The 21,985-nt window shown below is 45.7% G+C and overlaps 1 protein-coding gene across 3 annotated transcripts in view; it reads left to right on the top strand.

Moving 5' to 3' along the window:
- The first annotated feature begins 759 nt into the window (after nucleotides 1-759).
- Nucleotides 760-21,985, top strand: part of xpnpep1 (X-prolyl aminopeptidase (aminopeptidase P) 1, soluble) — a 93,310-nt gene continuing 72,084 nt past the window's right edge. Inside the window, exons 1-2 of one of the 3 annotated variants that reach the window (XM_060842516.1) lie at nucleotides 760-839; nucleotides 10,422-10,630. The gene's annotated coding sequence lies outside the window, so the exon portion shown is untranslated. Of the gene's footprint in view, nucleotides 840-5,186; nucleotides 5,253-10,421; nucleotides 10,631-21,985 lie in introns of those variants that run through there. The other 2 variants (XM_060842517.1, XM_060842518.1) reach the window with 2 other exon arrangements.

Below are 21,985 nucleotides of genomic sequence, written 5' to 3'. Positions count from 1 at the left end.
TTATAACGGTTGATTGTGGTTTCTGCCAAACCAATACTTACATTTTACAAAAATATATTTTCCACATAGGTCAGAGAGGAGGGTGGAGCGGATAGGTGGGAAGGGAGATTGACATGTGGGACAGGTCATGAGGGCGGTGCTGATCTGGAAGGTTGGAACTGGGGTAAGGTGGGGGGAGGGAAATGAGGAAACTGGTGAAGTCCGCATTGATGCCCTGGGGTTAAAGTGTTCTGAGGCGGAAGATGAGGCGTTCTTCCTCCAGGCGTTGGGTGGTGAGGGAGCGGCGGTGAAGGAGGCCCAGGACCTCCATGTCCTCGGCAGAGTGGGAGGGGGAGTTGAAATGTTGGCACCACTCTGATCTAAACTCAAATGTTGATGTTGATTCCTCTCTCTCCCTGTCTGCACCTTCCCTGTGGCTGTAACACTATATTCTGTACTCCTTTTTGCTGCCCTGATGTACTCTGTGTGATAAAATCTGCCCATTTACAATAAAACAACACTTTTCACTGTATCGCGGGACATGGGACAACAATAAATCAAATCAATAAAGTGTTCCATGTGACCATCTTCAGCTGTGATTTTGAATTTTGTTTATAGCTTGTTCATGTTCAGCTGCTGTTTATTTTCATCTTTTACATTTTTTAAAATTAAAGATATTTTTATTCTTTATCGTTTTCCCCGCTTTCTGAATCGCGCATGCGCAGACCAGTCACCGACACCAGGTAACACGCACGCGCGGCTCCCATGACAGGCGCGTGCGCAGTGCGCCCCGTGACGTCATTACAACATGGCTGCGCCCAGGCGGTGAATCAGCGTCGGAGAAGGGTCAGGGGTTACAGGTGGGTGCAGGGTCTGGGGGGGACGGACAGACACCCCCTCCTCACCCATTCCGCCACCCCCCTCCCCCTCACCCCCTCCCCCTCTCCCCCCCCACCCCCTCCCCCTCCCCCCTCTCCCTCACCCCCCTCTCCCCCTCCCTCCCCCTCTCCTCCCTCCCTCCCCCCCTCCCTCCTCCTCCCCTCCCTTCCTCCCTCCTCCTCCCCTCCCTTCCTCCCTCCTCCTCCCCTCCCTTGCTCCCTCCTCCTCCCCTCCCTTCCTCCCTCCTCCTCCCCTCCCTCCTCCTCCCCTCCTCCCCCCCTCCTCCCCCCCTCCCCCCCCTCTCTCCCCCCTCTCTCCCCCCTCTCTCTCCCCCCCCTCTCCCCCCTCTCTCTCCCCCCCTCCCCCCCTCTCTCCCTCCTCCCCCCCCTCCTCCCCCCCCTCCTCCCCCCCCTCCTCCCCCCCTCCCCCCCCTCCTCCCCCCCCTCCCCCCCCCTCCTCCCCCTCCTCTCCTCCCCCCCCTCCTCCCCCTCCCCCCCCTCCTCCCCCTCCTCTCCTCCCCCTCCCCCTCTCCCTCCCCCTCTCCCCCCCTCTCCTCCCCCCCTCTCCTCCCCCCCCTCCTCCCCCCCTCTCCTCCTCCCCCTCTCCTCCTCCCCTCTCCTCCCCCCTCCCCCCCCCTCTCCCCCTCCCCCCCCTCTCCCCCTCCCCCCCTCCCCCCCCTCTCCCCCTCCCCCCCCTCTCCCCCTCCCCCCCCTCTCCTCCCCCCCCCCTCTCCTCCCCTCCCCCCCCTCTCCTCCCCTCCCCCCCCTCTCCTCCCCTCCCTCCCCCCCCCTCTCCTCCCCTCCCCCCCCTCTCCTCTCCTCTCCCCCCCCCTCTCCTCCCCCCCCCTCTCCCCCCCCCTCCCACCCCCTCTCCCCCCCCCCCCCCCCCCTCTCCCCCCCCCCTCCCCCCCCTCTCCCCCCCCCTCTCCCCCCCCTCTCCTCCCCCCCCCTCCCCCCCCTCCCCCCCCCTCCCCCCCCCTCTCCCCCCCCTCTCCTCCCCTCTCCCCCCTCTCCTCCCCCTCCCCCCCCTCTCCTCCCCCTCTCCTCCCCCTCCCCCCCCTCTCCCCCCCCTCTCCCCCCCCTCTCCTCCCCCTCCCCCCCTCTCCTCCCCCTCCCCCCCCCTCTCCTCCCCCTCCCCCCCCTCTCCTCCCCCTCTCCTCCGCCTCTCCTCCCCCTCTCCTCCCCCTCTCCTCCCCCTCTCCTCCCCCTCTCCTCCCCCTCTCCTCCCCCTCCCCTCCCCCTCCCCCCCCTCTCCCCCCCCCCCTCTCCCCCCTCTCCTCCCCCCCCTCTCCCCTCTCCTCCCCCCTCTCCCTCCCCCTCTCCCTCCCCCTCTCCCTCCCCCTCTCCCTCCCCCTCCCCCTCCCCCTCTCCCTCCCCCCCCTCCCCCTCCCCCTCCCCCTCCCCCTCCCCCCCCCTCTCCTCCCCCTCCCCCCCCTCTCCTCCCCCTCCCCCCCCTCTCCTCCCCCTCCCCCCCCTCTCCTCCCCCTCCCCCCCCTCTCCTCCCCCTCCCCCCCCTCCTCCTCCCTACCTCTCCTCCCCTCTCCTCCCCCTCTCCCTCCCCCTCTCCTCCCCCTCTCCTCCCCCTCTCCTCCCCCTCCCCTCCCCCTCCCCCCCCTCTCCTCCCCCTCCCCCCCCTCTCCTCCCCCCCTCCCCCCCCTCTCCCCCCTCTCCTCCCCCCTCTCCCTCCCCCTCTCCCTCCCCCTCTCCCTCCCCCCCTCCCTCCCCCCCCCCCCTCCCCCCCCCCCCTCCCTCCCCCCCCCCCTCCCTCCCCCCCCCTCCCTCCCCCCCCCCCTCCCTCCCCCCCCCCCTCCCTCCCCCCCCCCTCTCCTCCCCCTCTCCCTCCCCCCCTCTCCCTCTCCCTCCCCCCCTCTCCTCCCCCCCCTCTCCTCCCCCCCCTCTCTCCTCCCCCCCCTCCTCCCCCTCTCCTCCCCCTCTTCTCCCCCCCCCTCTTCCCCCCCCTCTTCCCCCCCCCCCCCCCTCCTCCCCCCCCCCCCCTCCCACCTTTTAGTAAGATCATATCTGATTTGGTTGCATCACATTTATGTCTAACCCCAATAATGTTTCATTGTTTACTAATCAAGAATCTATCTACTGCTCCCTTAAAAGCATTCTGGAGGGCTCTGCTTCCGTCCCTTTTAGGGAAGAGCATTCCTAGGATTCAAGACCTTTTGGTTGGAAAGATATCTTCTTAACTCTGTCTGAAATGAGTGAACCAAAAATGCCATTCCTGAAGAAGGGCTTATGCCCGAAACGTCGATTCTCCTGCTCCTTGGATGCTGCCTGACCTGCTGCGCTTTTCCAGCAGCACATTTTCAGCTCTGATCTCCAGCATCTGCAGTCCTTACTTTCTCCCTGAAATGAGTGAACCTCTACTTCAAACAATAATCCTTACTTCTGGTTTTCTGGATTACAAGAGAAAACACCCCTTCCCCCTCGACTCTGTCAGAACCCCTCAGGATCATCTTGTTATTTTAATCAACCTGTTCGGATTTGTTATGACACACATTCTGGACAATTAGGATTTGAACTCTGACTTTCTTGCTTCCTCGGGATCTTCAGTGTTTCAATCAAGTCACCTTCTGACTCTAAGCTCTAGTGAATATAATCCCTGTCTGTCCAACTTTTCCTTATCAGTTCACCTGCCCATTCCACATCAGCTGCATTTACTGCCCAGGCAATTGCAATCACTGTAGTATTGCTTACAGTGATTGGTTTCAGGCTCCAAAGATGCCAGAAATTGAAATAATTATTCTGTAGAAAGTATGTTTTATTTTGTACTTGGGTATATGTTTACAGGAACAAGTTTTGTTCATTGAAGTGTTCAGATCTTGTGTGTAGTGGTGAATGTGCAGCAAGCAAAGTGTCCAAGGAAGCAGGAAGGTGATTGAAGAGGAGGCAGCAGGTAGACAATGTCAGCTGCAGTGCACATGTAGCTATGGATGGATTAGGTGCTCGTTTCATGTTTCAAGCATTAGTACCACAAAGCATTTTCCAGTGTGGGTACAAGACAGTGGTGTTCATTGAGTGAAACTTCTCTGTACTGCTGCTTTCAACATAGTTACAGCATTCTCCAAATAAGAAAACCAATACTGTGCACAGTGATCCATATTTGTACCCTGTACAACCATAACATACTTTCCTTACTTCAGTCTACATTTTCCTTTGTTTTAAGCTTTTTTAATTTAGTTGTTCTACCTGTATACTAATCTTTTGCAATACATGTGTGACATGTAGATCTCACTTCTTCTGAGCTCTGTTACCTCTCACCATTTAGATAATATGCTTTTGTATCTTTCTGCCAAAATGTACAACTTCATATTTTCCCATGTTCTACTGCATTTGCCAGATCCTTGCCCAATCACTGAACCTACCTATACCCCTTTGTAAGCTTCTATGTCCTCTTCACAATCATTTTCCTACCAATGTGTCATCAGCAAATGTAGCTTTTAATTCATTTACAGTGGAAGGGCGGGTGGTGATCCGAAGGCGTGCTTTACCTGTGAATGGAGAAACTCTAGAGACGATGTGAGCTGCTGCAAGTATCTCTGCATTTCCTCTCTCATTCCTTGTTGTGGTTCTGTTCTGGGAGTTTTTGTTGCAAATGTTTCGTCCCCTTTCTAGGTGACATCCTAGGTGCTTGGGAGCCTCCTGTGAAGTGCTTCTGTGCTGATTCCTCCGGCATTTGTAGTGGTTTGAATCTGCCGCTTCCGGTTGTCAGTTGCTGTCCGCTGCAGTGGCCGGTATATAGGGTCTAGGTCGATGTGTCTGTTGATAGAATTTGTGGATGAGTGCCATGCCTCTAGGAATTCCCTGGCTGTTCTCTGTTTGGCTTGCCCTATAATAGTGGTGTTGTCCCAATCGAATTCATGTTGTTTGTCATCTGAGTGTATGGCTACTAAGGATAGCTGGTTGTGTCGTTTCGTAGTTAGGATGAAGTCCATTGGGATCTAGGCACTTGTCTGTGTGCAGGTTCAACAATGCGTTCAACACCACTCCCCTGATGATTGTGATTTTCTTGAGTTGTGCCCTTTCATTTGCTGACTTCCAGGGACATTTTCCATCATTTATACTCTCAATGACCCTCACTCTTTCACTGAAAAGAACTTCCTTCTTCTGACAGTGATACTCCCAACCTGACTGAAGCAGAATGTATTACTCATCAGCACTTAATGTCACTTCACTCAAGATATTTGACCAGGTGGAGCAGGGTTGTTCAGTTTATCTTGGCTCAGCCAGTCTTGCAAAACAAGATTCCAACTAGATTTTTAACTGAAGGACCTTTTGTATTCACTGTTGAAGGTGCCTTAGTGAGTTGCTGTGGTGCTTAATGCTGTCATTGTTGTGTTGCTGGTGCAGGGAGTGAATGTTGAAGGCAGCAGAAGTGGCGCTTATCAGGTGGGTAGCTTTATTCCTGATCATGCCAAACACGTTCAGTGTAATTGGAGCTGCACTCATCCAGGCAAGTGCAGAGGATTCTAATATGGTTAAGTATCAAAGTATAATTTGTGCCTTTAGATGGTGGATGGGTTTTGGGTGTTCAAGCCATGAGTTACTCGCCAAAGAACCTCAGTTTCTGATCTACATTGGTAGTGACTATTTGTTTAGCTAGTCCAGTTAACTTTCTGATCAGTGGTCATCCTCAATATGTGGTGGTGAAAAATTGTAATGATAATGCTATTGAATGTCAAAATGTGAGCAGACACTTGCCATCATTAAAATTCTGCGGCTAGTTATTTATCTGATGCTTAACTGGGCCTTCCACTTCCATGCTGCCTTCTGGAGAAAGAAATACTTTTCAATGCTGCAAACCTGGGTAATGTTTGCAGAAGGACTTCCCATTATAACTTCTGACTGCAAAGGACCTACATTTGTGTTCACTAATCATCTTCTCTTCAGCTACCTGTAGTAGCTTTTACAATCAATTTGTATGTTCCCTACAATCTTTTTCTCATACTCTATTTCCCCTTCTTAATTAATTGCTTTGTCATCCTCTGATGAAATCTAAACTGCTTCGATCCTGAGGGTCTACTGGTTTTCTTTCAGCCAATTTGCATGTCCCTTCCTTTGATCTAATTTCCCATATTAGCGATGGTTGGCCACCTTTTCTGTTTTTTTTTGTTAATTCACAAAGGACTAGTGTTGCAGGTAAAGGATTCCCTCACTCTGAGTGAGAAGATAGCTAGCCAACAGGAAACAGAACAAAATAAACATTTTCTCAATCTTGAGTGCTGCCAGGAAGCAGGACAAAAGGATTTCAACTAACCAATCCCAAAATTAGCTGGGGTAGTAATCCAGAGGCCTCAGGGTCTGGGACATGGTCTCACATTTCATCAGGGCAGCTGGTAGAATTGGAATTCAAACCATAAATCTGCAATATGAAGCTACTCTCCATGATGAGACAGCATGGAACTATTGTCGATTGTCGTAAATCCAAACTGGTTCACTAGATGAGAAATGACAAGCTGTCAAGCTCCTGGGTGGTGTTGGGGGGGGGGGAGGTGGGGGGTGGAGTGGGAAGGTTTGGGGGTTCTTTACTCACTGGCTGCTTTGGTTGGTGGAAACATTACAAAGATTAGTGCCCCTTGTGGATACCTTTCTGCCAGATCCAAAGGAGTTTATGTTTCATGAGGAGCCAGTTTAACCGGGCTTTCTTGAGTTAACAAATGAGTGAGAGTATTAATTATTAAAAGACAATAATAAAGAGAACAATAAAGCCACACAGATTAGGAATAAGAAGCGAGTCCAAAAAAAAGACAAATGGTAAACAATCAGTAAATCAGTCTGAAACAAAAACAGAAATTGCTGGAAAAGCTCAGCAGGGCTGGCACCCTCTGTGCAGAGAAATCAGAATGAACGTTTCGAATGTGGTGACTCTTCCTCAGAACTGATGGTAGCTAGGAAAATGTTGGTTTATAAGCAGAAAGTAGGGTGCTGGGAGGGTGATAGTAAGTAAATGATAGGTAGGGATAGAGCCCAGAGAGAGAGAGAGAACAGTTGGACAGACAAAGGAGTCGATGATGCTCTGGCTGGGAGGGTGAATAGCTGTTACTGGCTAACAATAGGTAGTTTACCATTACACACTGTGATAAGGTCTGGTTGTGTGGGGTAGGGGGTTAGAACATGGGAGTTCAGGCCCTAAAACTATTGAACTCCATATTGAATCTGGAGGGCTGGAGAGTGTCCAAGGGGAAGATGAGGTGTTGTTCTACCAGCTTGAGCTAAGCTTCACTGGAGCACTGCAGTGAGCCTGAGACAGATGTTGGCCAGGGAACAGGGTGGGCCGTTAAAGTGGCAGGAAATTGGAAGCTCAGAGTCTTTTTTTGTAGACAGAATGTAGATGTTCTGCAAAGCAGTCACCCAGTCAACGCTTCATTTCCCTAATGTAGAGGAGACCACAATGGGCGCAGTGAATGCAGTTGACTAGATTGTGGGAAGTGCAGGTAAAGTGCTGCTTCACCTGGACAGTGTTTGGGCCCTTGGATACTGAGGAGGGAGGAGGGAAATGGGCAGGTGTTACACCTTGGATGGTTGGAGGAGATGTTGGGAGTGAAGGAGTGTCCTGGAGGGAATGGTGCCTATGGAAGGCGGACAAGGGAGGGGAGGGGAATATTGTCTGGTGGTGGAGTTGGGGGAAATGGAGGCTGATGATCTTCTGGATGTGAATACTGGTGGGATGGTAGGTTATAAAGGGAACACTGTCACTGTTGTGGGAGGGAAGAGAAGGGGTGAGGACAGAAGTGCAGGAGATGGGTTGGATCTGGTTGAGGGCCCTGTCTACAGTGGCACTGGGGAATCCTCAGTTGAGGAAGAAGGTGGACATTTTGGAGGCCCCCCTTTCTAAGTTTGTCTAATCAGAACTTATGAGAAGGAAATGGAGGAACTGGGAGAATGGAATGGAGGCTTTACAGGAAGCAGGGTGTGAGGAATATAGTTCAGGCAGCTTGGGGGTTGGTGGGTTTATACTAAAGTGAGGGCAGGATGGAAATTGGAAGCAAAATCACTGAATGTTTCCAATCCCGGATGAGACAGGGAAACAGCGCTGATGACATTGATTCAGCGGAGAAAGAGTTGTGGGTGGGAGCTGGAATAGAATTGGAACAAAGATTCTCCCCCCACCCCCCAACAAAGACGGCATAACTGGGGCCCATGCGTGTACTCATGGCCACCCCTCTAACCTGAAGAAAATGAGAAGAGTTAGAAGAGATGAGTTATTTATGAAGGGTTGGATGATTTGATTTGAGATCACCTTTATACACCGCCTCTCCAAAGATTGTGTTATCCTCCCTGACATTGAGAGGAATGAGAGAGTATTTACTTGAAACAAAAATTGAAGGGCTTGACAGGATCAGCACAATAATATATAGAACTTGCCTAAGAATAAATGAGAGATTTCTTCACTGAGGGTTGTGAAGTTTCAGTATTCTTTATTCCAGAGAACTGAATACTATATCATTGAGTCTATTCAAAACTGGGCTCCATAGATTGCTGGGTACACGGAGTTGAGGAGTATGGGAAGAGTTCAAGTGAGTGGTGCTAAAGTAGATAGAGTCATAGAAACGTAAGCGCGGAAACAGGCCCTTTGGTCCAACCTGTCCATGCCGACCAGATATCCCAACCCAATCTAGTCCACCTGCCAGCACCCGGCCCATATCCCTCCAAACCCTTCCTATTCATATACCCATCCAAATGCCTTTTAAATGTTGCAATTGTACCAGCCTCCACCACTTCCTCTGGCAGCTCATTCCATACACGTACCATCCTCTGTGTGAAAAACTTGCCCCTTAGGTCTCTTTTATATCTTTCCCCTCTCACCCTAAACCTATGCCCTCTAGTTCTGGATTCCCCCACCCCAGGGAAAATATTTTGTCTATTTATCTTATCCATGCCCCTCATAATTTTGTTAACCTCTATAAGGTCACCTCTCAGCCTCTAAAGCTTCAGGGAAAACAGCCCCAGCCTGTTCAGCCTCTCCCTATAGCTCAAATCCTCCAATCCTGGTAACATCATTGTAAATCTTTTCTGAACCTTTTAAAGTTTCACAACATCTTCCGATAGGAAGATCAGAATTGCATGCAACACTGGTCTAACCAATGTCCTGCACAGCCGCAACATGACCTCCCAACTCCTGTACTCAATACTCTGACTGACAAATGAAAGCATACCAAAAGCCGCCTTCACTATCCTATCTACCTGTGACTCCACTTTCAAGGCGCTGTGAACCTGTACTCCAAGGTCTCTTTGTTCAGCAACACTCCCTAGAACCTTACCATTAAATGTATAAGTCCTGCTAAGATTTGCTTTCCCAAAATACAGCACCTCTCATTTATTTGAATTAAACTCTATCTGCCACTAATCAGCCCATTGGCCCATCTTTTGTAATTTGAGGTAACCTTCTTCGCTGTCCACTACACCTCCAATTTTGGTGTCATCTGCAGTCTTACTAACTCGACCTCCTATGTTCATATTCAAATCATTTATACAAATGACAAAAAGTAGAGGGCCCAGCACCGATCCTTGTGGCACTCCACTGGTCACAGGCCTCTAGTCTGAGAAACAACCCTCCACCACCACCCTCGTGTCTTCTACCTTTGCGTCAGTTCTGTATCCAAATGGCTAGTTATCCCTGTATTCCGTGAGATCTAACCTTGCTAACCAGTCTCCCATGGGGAACCTTGTTAAATGCTTTACTGCAGTCCATGTAGATCACATCTACTGCTCTGCCCTCATCAATCCTCTTTGTTATTTATTCAAAAAACTCAATCAAGTTTGTGAGACATGATTTCCCACACACAAAGCCATGTTGACTATCCATAATCAGTCCTTGCCTTTCCAAATACATGTACATCCTGTCCCTCAGGATTCCCTCCAACAACTTGCCCACCACTGACATCAGGCTCACTGGTCTATAGTCCCCTGGCTTATCCTTACCACCCTTCTTAAACAGAGACACCGCGTTAGCCAACCTCCAGTCTTCTGGCACCTCACCTGTGACTATTGATGATACAAATATCTCAGTAAGGGGCCCAGCAATCTTCGCACAGAGTTCTAGGGTACACCTGATCAGGTCCTGGGGATTTTAGATTAGACTTACAGTGTGGAAACAGGACCTTCGGCCCAACAAGTCCACACCGACCCGCCGAAGCGCAACCCACCCATGCTGCTACATTTACCCCTTACCTAACACTACGGGCAATTTAGCATGGCCAATTCACCTGACCTGCACATCTTTGGACTGTGGGAGGAAACCGGAGCACCCGGAGGAAACCCACGCAGACACGGGGAGAACGTGCAAACTCCACACAGTCAGTCGCCTGAGTCGGGAATTGAACCAGGGTCTCAGGTGCTGTGAGACAGCAGTGCTAACCACTGTGCCACCGTGCCGCCCACTATCCATCTTTATGTGTTTCAAGACGTCCAGCATTTCCTCCTCTGTGATTTGATGAGCTGGATCTTGTTGTAGATCAGAACACACTCCACGGGCTGCTCCAGATCCCATCCCTTGTGCCATTCCGTGCCGTGTCAATGTGTTTGCGACTTATCTGCCCAAATTTGAATGTTGTACAGGTCTTGCTGCATGCGGGCAATGGGCTTCTTCATTGAATACAGTGTAATCATCAGGGAACATCGCCACTTATGACCTTATGATGAAGTGGAGGTCACTGAAGGAGCAGCTAATAACACTTGAGCCCAGGACACTACCCTTGGGAACTTCTACAGTGATGACCTGAGGAGACGATTGGTCTCTTTCAACACAACCTTCTTCCTTAAACTAGGTATGCTTCCAACCGACGGAGAGGTTTCCCCCATTACCCATTGACTTCAGTTTTGATTGACTCCATACTCAGTCACCGGCTGCTTTGATGTAAAGGGCAGTCACTCTCATCTCATCTCCAGAGTTCACCTCCTTTGTCTATGTTTGAACCAAGGCTGTACTGGGGCCTGGAGTTGAAGGTCCCTAGTTATAAGACTTGATTCCTCAGGCTTCTCATATGAGGAGAGATTGAGTCGACTGCTCCTGTATTTGCTGGAGTTTAGAATTAAGACAGGAGATCTTGTTGATACCGATAAAATCCTGATTGGGCTAGGCAGATTGGATGCAGGAACAGTGTTTCCCTTGGTCCAGAAGTGTGGAACCAGGAGACTCTGTCTTGGGACATATGCTAGGCCATTTCACATTGAGATGAGGAGACGTTTCTTCACTAAGAGGGTGGTAAACCTGTGAAATTTTGTAATGCAGAACACTGCTAGGGCAAACTTACTAAATAAATAGATATTTAGAAGCCAGAGGAGTGGAGGTGTTTGGGTGTAAAGCAAAGTTAAAAATCACACAACACTCGGCTATAGTACAACAGGTTTATTTGGAAGGTCACAGGTTTAGTTGGAAGGTCACAGCTTCCGCAATGCTTAGTAATTCCTTCAAAATGAACTAAATTTCAAAGTCAGGTTCAGTCAAACATAGCAATATTATTTTATTTTTAGCCTCATATTGATGTAGAGGTTCATGATTGAAAATAAAAGATGATAACTTCCATCAAGTATTAGCAGAAACATCACAGCTCAGATGTAAACAGTGCCAATACCTTGGCGGCACTCCCCTGGCCTGTGCCTGTTATACTCTGCAGCAGAAGACAACAACTGCAATTTCAAAAGTAAAACCAATACAGGGATGGGACTGTTTCTGGGCAATGATTTAGTACGTCACAAGGGTGCAGTCAAAGAAGTTGTTGCATGATGCAATTAAGAACTGAAGTTGTAAAGATGTTATCATGGAACATTTTTAAAATTCTGTTTTTGATTCTAAGAGTTTTAGTTTCCCTCCAGTACACACCCACTGAAAGATATGTTGTGTGGACTTCCTCTGACTGTTCACCACAGGCTCCTCAGTATGTGTGGACAGGTTCCTCTGGGTTAACACCAAAAGGCATTCTCAGGGCAACTTTACATAGGCCTTTTTAAGTTGAGATACTAGTTCATAATAAAGCTTTGGAGATGCTGGTGTTGGACTGGGATGTACAAAGTTAAAAATCACACAACACCAGGCTATAGTCCAAAAGGTTTAATTGGAAGTACTAGCTTTTGGAGCGCTACTCCTTCATCAGGTGGTTGTGGAGTATAAGACACAGCATTTATAGCAAAAGTTTACAGTGTGATGTAACTGAAATTATATGTTGCAAAAGACCTGGATTGTTTGTTAAGTCTCATCTGTTCGAATTAATAGACATGGTTGTGTGATTTTTAACATAATAAAGTTTGTTTTTTCTATAAAAAGATGTGACATTGCAAATTTGGTACTTCGTTCTCTGATATTCAAAGTCTACAGCTTAATGATAAGAAGGTTTATAATCACCTCCAGCTCCCCACTTAGTAACTTAACCTGACAGTACAGTAATATTTCACAATAATGGCCCTTGAACAAGTTTATTATGGTTGAGGTTTAATGTGTTACAGGTTTATGTACTGTTTTATGTGACATGAGAAAAATTACTGATAATAGTCACATGAATATTGTATTTAAAGGGTGAGGTCTCCTAGTCTTATACTTCTGTCATTTCCAGACACTTGTACTGTATCTCTAAACATGAGTAACAGAGGTAAGGGATCTATACTTATGCATTTTTATTAAAAATCGTACTATAGTCCTGTTAACAGATTTCAATACGTTCCATTAGAGCTAAGGTATAATTAAGAAATGTTCACAGATTGCTCCCTTAGTAAAGGTTGTGTCAGGATGTTGCAACAGTGTTGTGGTAAATCTATGGTCTTAAAGTGTTTAAAGGAAAAAAACTTGTATTTATATAATGATGTACCTAGGGTCTGGATGGTTAATATCAAGAATGTGTTGCCTGGGAATGTGCTAGAGACAAACTCATGTTGGCTTTCAAAGGATGATGTTACCTCAGAGAGAGGGAGTTGAGGAAGAATCGTAGAATCCCACAGCATGGGTGCAGACTATTCAGCCCATCAAGCCCACACCAACCTTCTGAATATCCCACACAGACCCAGCCCCTTACCCTATCCTGTGACCCTGTATTTTCCATGACCTATCCACCTAGCCAGCGCATCGCTGGGCACAATGGGCAATTTCCCATGGCCAATTCACCCAACCTGCACATCTTTGGAATGTGGGAGGAAACTGGAGCACCTGGAGGAAACCCACGCAGATACAAGGAGAATGTGGAAACTCCACACAAGCAGTCGCCCGAGGCTACGAGGCAGCAGTGCTAACCACTGAGCCACCGTGCCGCCCTGAGTTCAGTCATGACTAGTACTCTGCTGCCGGGAGGAAGAAAAGCTCAAGAGGAAGCAGCTTCACCGTGTCTGAGTGTACCTTGGAGGTGGCTTTGACATGCCAGGGGAGTCGGTGATGAGCAGGAGGTACCATAGATTTACCACAACATTGTTGCAACATCCTGACACCACCTTTACAAGGGGAGCAATCTGTGCTATATACTGTCAATATAAAATTTAATTTTTTCATGAAAATGTATACAATTTTACTGATGTAGTGTATGTCAACTTGCAGCGTATAATATTGTAAAGATGTTTTTCTGATGACAAAATGCTATGGAACTTGACCCCACCTTTATTATAGATTCCAGTGGGAACCTATGTTACATTGAACGACACTAACCTTTAACCTGATTCTCAGGATCTCCATTGCATTCCTGTGTTCGAAAGCACATGTTTGTGTACACTGTACATGGTAAAGGATAGCTGGAATGATGTTTGTGTGAGTTTATTGAAAGCTGCAGGTTGGCTTTATGGAAAAGAACATGCACTTTGAGAATGTTTGCAAGTTATTTTAACTTCTCTTTTGGTTGAGATATTTAAATAAGGCTTCAGGTGGATATAAAAGATCCCATGCCATAATTTTGATGAAGAGCACAGCAGTCAGTCCTGCTACCTTGGACAATTTGTATTTCTTGATCATACCACTGAAATATTTATTTTATTTATGCTTTCATGGCATGTGGGCTGTTACTGTAACACCAGAGTTTTTTGCCCAGCCCTAATTGGCTGTGGAGAGCAATTATGCATCAACCATAATGCATAATGGGTCTGTGGGTCTGGAGTCACATGTAGGCTAGGCCAGGTAGGAGCAGCTAGTTTCCTTTCTAAAAAAAACATTAGTGATCCAAGTGGGTTTTTATAACAATTGATGACAGCTTCATGTCATTTTTGAGACTAATTTTCATTCCAAAGTTTTTTGCATTCATTGAATTTTTGTTAATTGAGTTTCAATCCATCTTTGCAATATTAGCCTGGGTCTTTGGATTGTTTGTCCAGTAATGTTATATAATGTGGCCATTATTCTTGTGGTTAATCATGGGACTTTGCTGTGAGGAAGCTGGTTGTTGTTGTGTACTCTGCAGTACAACCTGTAGTTACACTTTCAAAGTGCCTCAGTAGCTGTGAAGTGTTTTGGGACATTGACAGTTTAGGAAAGGTGCTATAAAAATGCTTCTTATTCTTTGCTTGAACAACACAAAAATGGTAATGTTGAAACTTGGGATTGTGTGAGGCATTCTGCTGGCTCAGCAGACCTTACCTTAAAGATGGAAAACCTTTGGGCAAAGGTTAATTTTGTTCCTTTTGAACTTGAGGATTACCACATCATACAATCAGTAATGTGGAATTCTGACACTACTTTTCATTGCGGTTTATTGGTTAATAAACTGAGCAATCGTTATCACATATGACAGATAATGAGCTTTGCATCCAAAGTAGCCTTTAATTACCTTTGCTGTGTATCCCCATGTCTGGTCAGAGTACCTCATGTAGTGATTCGTTCAAATGCAGCATTTCAGTGTGAGGGTACCCTCTGATCGCAATAGAAATGACGGTGGTAATTCTGCAGTCTGCTTTGTGAGCCAAAATTACCCAAGGGTGGAACTTGCTGTTGTCAGCCAGAACTCGTTTGGGATTGACTTTGCTTCCCCAAAAGTGAAATATTCTGTAAATAAAAACCGAAAGAATGCGGATGCTGGAAATCAGAAACAAAAACAAAACTTGCTGGAAAAGCTCAGCAGTTCTGAGAACATAGAGTCCTACTGCATGTAGACAAGCCCTTTGGCCCAAACCGGTCCATGCCGACCAAAATGTTCATCCACACTAACCCCATTTCCCTGCACTTGGTCCATATCCTTCTAAACCATTCCTATCCATATATTTGTCCCAATGCCTTTCGAATGTTGTTAATGTACCCACCTCAATCACTTCTGCTGGCAGTTCATTCCATATGCGTACCACCCTCTGTGTAAAAATGTTGCCCCCCAGGTCCTCTTTTATTTTTTCTTCTCAAACCTTAAACTAATGCCCTCTAGTCCTCAATTCCCCAACCTTAGGACAAAGACCACCTGCGTCCACCACATCCATGCCTCTCATGACCTTATTCACCTCTATAAAGTCCCCCTCAGTCTCCGACACTGTAAAGAAAAAGGTCCTAGCTTATTCAACCTCTCCCTATAACACAGATTGTTTAGTCCTGGCAAAATCCTTGTAAATTTGTTCTGCAGGTGTAGTGCTGGAAAAGCACAGCCAGCCAGGCAGCATCCGAGGAGCAGGAGAGTCAACGTTTCGGGCATAAGCCCTTCATCAGGAATGAAGAACTTTCCTGATGAAGAGCTTATGCACAAAACGTCAACTCTCCTGCTCTTCAGATGTTGCCTGACCAGCTGTGCTTTTCTAGCATCTGCAGTCCTCACTTTCTGCAAATTTTTTCTGCACTCTTCCCAGTTTAATAACATCTTCCCTATAACAAGGTGACCAAAACTGAACCAATACTCCATGTGGAGCCTCACCAACATCCTGTATAACTTCCCAATGTCTGTACTCAGTGCCCTGACTGATGAAGGCCAGTGTGCCAAAAACCGCCTTCACTGCATTACCTACCTGTGACTTCACTTCCAGAGAACTGTGAACCTGAACTCCAAGGTCCCCCATTCCACTACACTCCTTAAAGCCCCAACATTCACCGTGAAACTCCTACCTTGATTTAACTTTCCAAAATGCAAGACCTCACACTTATTTATATTGAATTCCATTTGCCATTTCTTGGCCCACTTCCTCAGCTGATTAATGTCCTGTTGCAATTTCTGATAACCTTCCTCAATGTCTACAATACCACCTGCTTTAATGTCATCAGCAAACCTAGTAATCATGCCTTGTACATTCTCATCCAAATCACTGATACAGATAACAAACAGAAATGGGCCCGGCACTCCACTAGTCCCGAGCCTCCAGTCCAACAATCATCCTTCCACTATTACCCTCTGCTTCCTACCGTCAAGCCAATTGTGTATCCAATTTTGCCAGTTCCCCCTGGATTCCATGTGATCTAACCTTCCAGAGCAGCCTACCATGTAGAACCTTATCAAAGGCCTTATTGAAATCCATATTGATTACATCTATCACCATGTCCTTGTCAATCTTCCTGGCCACTTCATTAAAGGATTCTAACAAATTGATGAGATATGATCTCCCACTCACAAAGCCATGCTGACTACTCCTAATCAAACCCTGTCTTCAAATGCATGTAATTCTTACTCCTCAGGATCTTCTCAAGTAATTTACCCACCACAGATGTAAGGCTTACTGGACTATAGATCCCAGGCTTTTCTTTGCAGCCCTTCTTGCATAATGGAACAACATTCGCAACCCTCCATCTGTAGAGAGAAATCAGAGTTAAGGCTTTGTATTCGGTGATCCTGCCTCAGAACAGAAAGTTTTATGCTGAGGAAATTCTGAACTTTTCCAGCAATTTCTGTTTCTGCTGTAGCAAAATATTCCGGTTTTGTTTACCAATTCAATAAGTTTGCTAAGTGGTCACATCAGTGAGGTATCAAAAGATTTTGTGCAGTCATTTAACCTAGCTAGCTGAGTTGAGAATTTAATCAGCCTGGTTTCCTGCAGACTTTAGCCTGCTTTTCATTGGACACTTGTGCTATTCTCATGCACCAGTTTAGTAACCTGCTGACCTCTCTTTATAGCCTGTTGTGCTTTTCTCATGAGCATTGAAAAATATTAGTGATTCATTTTCTGGTTGTGGCTGTGGCCTATAATTCATTGCTGAGCATTCAGGACAGCACTGCAATGTGATAAATAATGTATAATATATTGTGGGATTTGGATTTCAACATAGAGGCAGAAGGAGCTGCGAATGTAAGTTTTGAAAACAAGTCAAAGTCATTTGGAACAGTGATCCAAGTGTAACAATTCCATGAAATCATGTGACTACAGTATACTGGGGTAACTCTTGCAGTACTAATGGATGAAATGATTATACCATTGAGTTTATGACAGAGTATAAACGTCAAGGCTGTTAGCTAAGTTTTGACTTCAGAAGGAAAGGTTCACAGAGTCCGTTCAGAAGCAAGTTTTAGCTTTCTAATAGCAGGAAAATGAAGTTTGACTTCAGGGGAAACAATCACTAAAAGAAACTATTTTAGTTTGTAACTTTTGGAGAATTTGGATAGAAATTTTCAAATGATTTAAACAGAGAAAGTTTAGGCCATTGGAATTGTGGAAAGTTCACCCAATAAACTCAGAAATAAATCGTACAAGTTTGTCTCCCCACCTCAAGAAGTGAAACTGCAAAGCATCAGTTCAGTCGAAACTTCAAGCATTGAGACAGGTGCAACATGTTTCTGGAATTGAATACCTGTGAAAAGATAACTGATTGGAATTTTGTTTTCCCTTTTATTGCTTCGGTGTTGCTAACCTATATATAGATAGTTTGGTTTGTTTCCTTTCTTTTGAGTAATAGACTTGTATTCTGCTATTAAAGAACATCTGCAGCCTCATGTGAACATGCTTCAGTGACTAACCACCAGAGAAACTAACTGCAAAAGTTAAACATATGTTCCATCAATCCAGATTTCATTCTGGGATCGAACTTATCCACGATTATCACCAGCTGGGATCATAGAAGTTAGGATAATGCTTATACTGTGGTCCTTAGGAAAAACATCACATCCCCGAGGATTCTTTAGTGTTATGCCATTTGTCCTAAAATGTTAATTCCATGTTTGCTTTCAAATAAATGAACAATTTCTGCTTTGTTTCAGATCACCAGCATCCGCAGTTCTTTGTTTTATATTAAGTAGCTAGAATTGCTTTCTTTAAGTCAAGCAACTTCATCTGATGTCGGGAAGTAGATCATGTCTGTTTTTATTTTACTGTTACACAAGAAATGTTCTGATTCAACTAAGGAAATCTGATTCCAGCTGTTGTCCTCCATAGTCACTTCCTTCACCATCGCTGAGTCAAAATCTTGGGGGTCCTTCCGAACAGAGCAGTGGGCATCCCTAAACACTCTGCCCTATGGACTGGGCGTCTAAAGAATGCAGCTCCCCACCCCTTCCTCAATGGCAAGTGTGGATGGGTGATAAATGTTGGCCAAACCACTGATGCCCACATCCATGAATAAATAAGAATACTTTTTCTGTTCATTCATGGGGATGTGGGCATTGATGGCATGTATCGTCCAGAGGTATTTCAGAGTTGACCACATTGCTGTGGGTCTGGAGTCATATACGGGCTTGGACAACTAAGGATAGTAGTTGCCTTCCCTCCAGGACATGAGTGACCCATGGGATTTTGCTGACAATTAGCAACGGGTTCAAAGACATCATAAGCCTCCTAATTCCAGATTTTTGTTGAATTCAAATGTCACCATTTACCATGGTGGGATGTGGACCTGGTCCCTAGATCAATACCTGCATCTCCAAATTACCAGTCTAGTGATCATACCATTTGGACATTATCTATCCAAGCTACTATTTGAGAAATAAAGCAGTTTTACAGTTCATAACCAGCTTCATCTTTATTAATTATTTGCTCCAAATGCCCATAATGACCTGACAAGATGATTGGAGAATCACTGGTACTACTGGAGCTAAGAGAATATTGAAGCATGACGCTAATTGTCCTCAAATGACAGAATCAATTCAAACAAAATGCTAAATGGAAACTGGCCTCCAGGGTAAATAGATATTTCACTTCACAAGCAAACATAAGGATATATAAGTAAATTCAAGGCTGGCAAAGACATCCAACCAAGGTATTTTACTTAGTTAAACTTCCAATTTATCCAACTCCCCCTTAATCTCTGAATGGTTGTCCTTTGATTTTGTATTCATTGAAAACTTAGCTTCTCATTCCACATCTAAGCCATTTGAAGATAATACAGATGTGAAAAATTGCTTTTTGCAATCTAAACATATTCCCTTCACACTACAATCCTCCTCTCCTGACTGCACCGATTTCCAATCCAGTCCACCAGTCTCCCTCACTCAGTTTCTTCCAACATTGAGAAGTAAATCTCTGTGCAGTGCGAAGTCAGAAGAGCTCCCTGCATGGGTCACTAATGTCCTGGAGGGAAGGCAACTACTGTCCTTAGTTGTCCAAGCCCATATATGACTCCAGACCCACAGCAATGTGTTGTTGTGGTTCTGTTCGCCGAGCTGGGAATTTGTGTTGCAGACGTTTCGTCCCCTGTCTAGGTGACATCCTCAGTGCTTGGGAGCCTCCTGTGAAGCGCTTCTGTGATCTTTCCTCCGGCATTTGTAGTGGTTTGTCTCTGCCGCTTCCGGTTGTCAGTTCCAGCTGTCCGCTGCAGTGTTCAGTATATTGGGTCCAGGTCGATGTGCTTATTGATTGAATCTGTGGATGAGTGCCATGCCTCTAGGAATTCCCTGGCTGTTCTCTGTTTGGCTTGTCCTATAATAGTAGTGTTGTGCCAGTTGAACTCATGTTGCTTGTCATCTGCGTGTGTGGCTACTAAGAATAGCTGGTGATGTTGTTTCGTGGCTAGTTGGTGTTCATGGATACAGATCATTAGCTGTCTTCCTATTTGTCCTATGTAGTGTTTTGTGCAGTCCTTGCATGGGATTTTGTACACTATGTTGGTTTTGCTCATGCTGGGTATCGGGTCCTTCACTCTGGTGAACTGTTGTCTGAGAGTGGCTGTTGGTTTATGTGCTATTATGAGTCCTAGTGGTCACACAGCAATGTGGTCAACTCTGAAATACCTCTGGACGATACATGCCATCAATGCCCACATCCCCATGAATGAATAGAAAAAAGTATTCTTATTTATTCATGGATGTGGGCATCAGTGGTTTGGCCAACATTTATCACCCATCCACACTTGCCATTGAGGAGAGGTGGGGAGCTGCATTCTTTAGGCTACAGTCCACAGGGCAGAGAGTTTAGGGATGCCCACTGCTCTGTTCGGAAGGACCCCCAAGATTTTGACTCAGCGATGGTGAAGGAAGTGACTATGGAGGACAACAGCTGGAATCAGATTTCCTTAGTTGAATCAGAATAACATTTCTTGTGTAACAGTAAAATAAAAACAGACATGATCTACTTCCCGACATCAGATGAAGTTGCTTGACTTAAAGAAAGCAATTCTAGCTACTTAATATAAAACAAAGAACTGCGGATGCTGGTGATCTGAAACAAAGCAGAAAGTGCTGAAAAAACCTCAGTAATTCTGACTACTCCCCTGCTTCTAATCTCACAGCATTTACTATATCGGACAGTGTGATTCTGATTGAAAAGGAAAGGTTGGCCAGGCACCCTGTGAGCATTGGGATCCAGGAGTTCCTAATGCGATTGATGAAAGATGCTCATTATTTACATTCTTTGGAATTGGAATATGAGTCAGATATTGTCATTGTGTTTTTATTTTTAAGTGATATGATGTATTATGCTCTGAAATTTAATATTTCAGGAATATTTTTGTTTCCAAAGTCTTGTGAGAAAACTGGTTTAAAATATACTGAAATTTGAGGAGATGTATCTGATTTTAAGTGGCTCTGTAATACTTACACTTCTGAAAATTTTACATCAACTTGCTATTCCTTCTTTTGTTCTCTCTTACACTGAGAAACTGTTTTGCATGTCTTCCAAAAGCTGCCAGTTTCTGTTGAAGTTTTTCTGACCTTGCCTTAGCCACTGCTATGCTGGCTATGGCTCTATCCTCCTTTTACCATTGTCAAAACTCCTTTGCAAATCCATCAGAGTAGTTTTACAATCTGCAGTTCAGACATTGTGAAATTCCACTAAACGAACATTATGTTTCTGCATTAGTTTTGGTCATCTCGACTATATGAAGTTTAACCAGCGATTAGTTTCCTGGTTATTAATTATCATTGGTTGTATAGATTGATAATGTTGACCCTATGATTTTCTAGATTAAACACCAAGAAATTCTTTGCACTTTCATTTTCTTTTTCTGACTTTATGTAAGGGGTGTTGAAAAATCCATTTTTTAGTTTTACATTCCAATCCTTTTCTCTCTCATTTTCCAATCCTTTTCTTCCTCAGAAAGAGAGAACTCTTGTGAACCCAGTAGTGTCGATCTGTGAACATTGATGCCCTTTGCTATATTGTCCAAGCAGCCCCTGTCTATGCCTGAATTGTGGGAAGGTGATTTGAATCCGTATACATCTCCCAGACCCATGCTAGGTAGTGATCAGCTGTGGGAAGTGTGGCTGCCTGTTCCTCTTAAAGCCAGTGATCGGAGACCACTAGGAGACTTGTTAATTGAATATGGACTGGCTGTTGTATTTGCAGGTTTTTGAAGAGTCATGTCAGATTCAAAATGTTAACCCTGATCCTGCCAGACCTGCTGAGTTTCTCCAGCACTTCCTGCTTTTACAGCCCATTCTTGCACTTGTTCCAAGTATTCCATCTGCAGATTCACTTTGAGTTGGTGAATTGCAGTTGCCAGATGCTTTTCCAATGTTTACAAAATTACAACCAAGAGTTGTACCAAATCAAATTCTTTCTGCTTCAGCTTTGATGTGGGTGTGCCTTTGGGGAAAAAAAAGATTTATTTTTGTATGCTTAACTTTTAGTTTTTATTCCGAAACAGTTATTAAGGGTGAATAGACCATAATCACGAGAGGTGTACTCAAAGGAGAGCATACTAGTCCAGTACCAGACTAACCTGCCTTTGTGGTCAACACTCAATATAAGATTTCATGGTCTACACAATAGCTATCTCATTAAGTTTAAATTTGTTTGCTCCATGAGGACCTTCATGTTGGATCATAAATGTTTGCCAAAGATTGTTTAAGTCGAATAAAGTGCACAATTATTTGCTTTAATACAGTTTT

The sequence above is a fragment of the Hemiscyllium ocellatum genome, chromosome 22 (genome assembly GCF_020745735.1).
Source record: "Hemiscyllium ocellatum isolate sHemOce1 chromosome 22, sHemOce1.pat.X.cur, whole genome shotgun sequence".
NCBI classification, from domain to species: domain Eukaryota; kingdom Metazoa; phylum Chordata; class Chondrichthyes; order Orectolobiformes; family Hemiscylliidae; genus Hemiscyllium; species Hemiscyllium ocellatum.
This window is presented reverse-complemented; position numbering and strand designations above follow the sequence as displayed.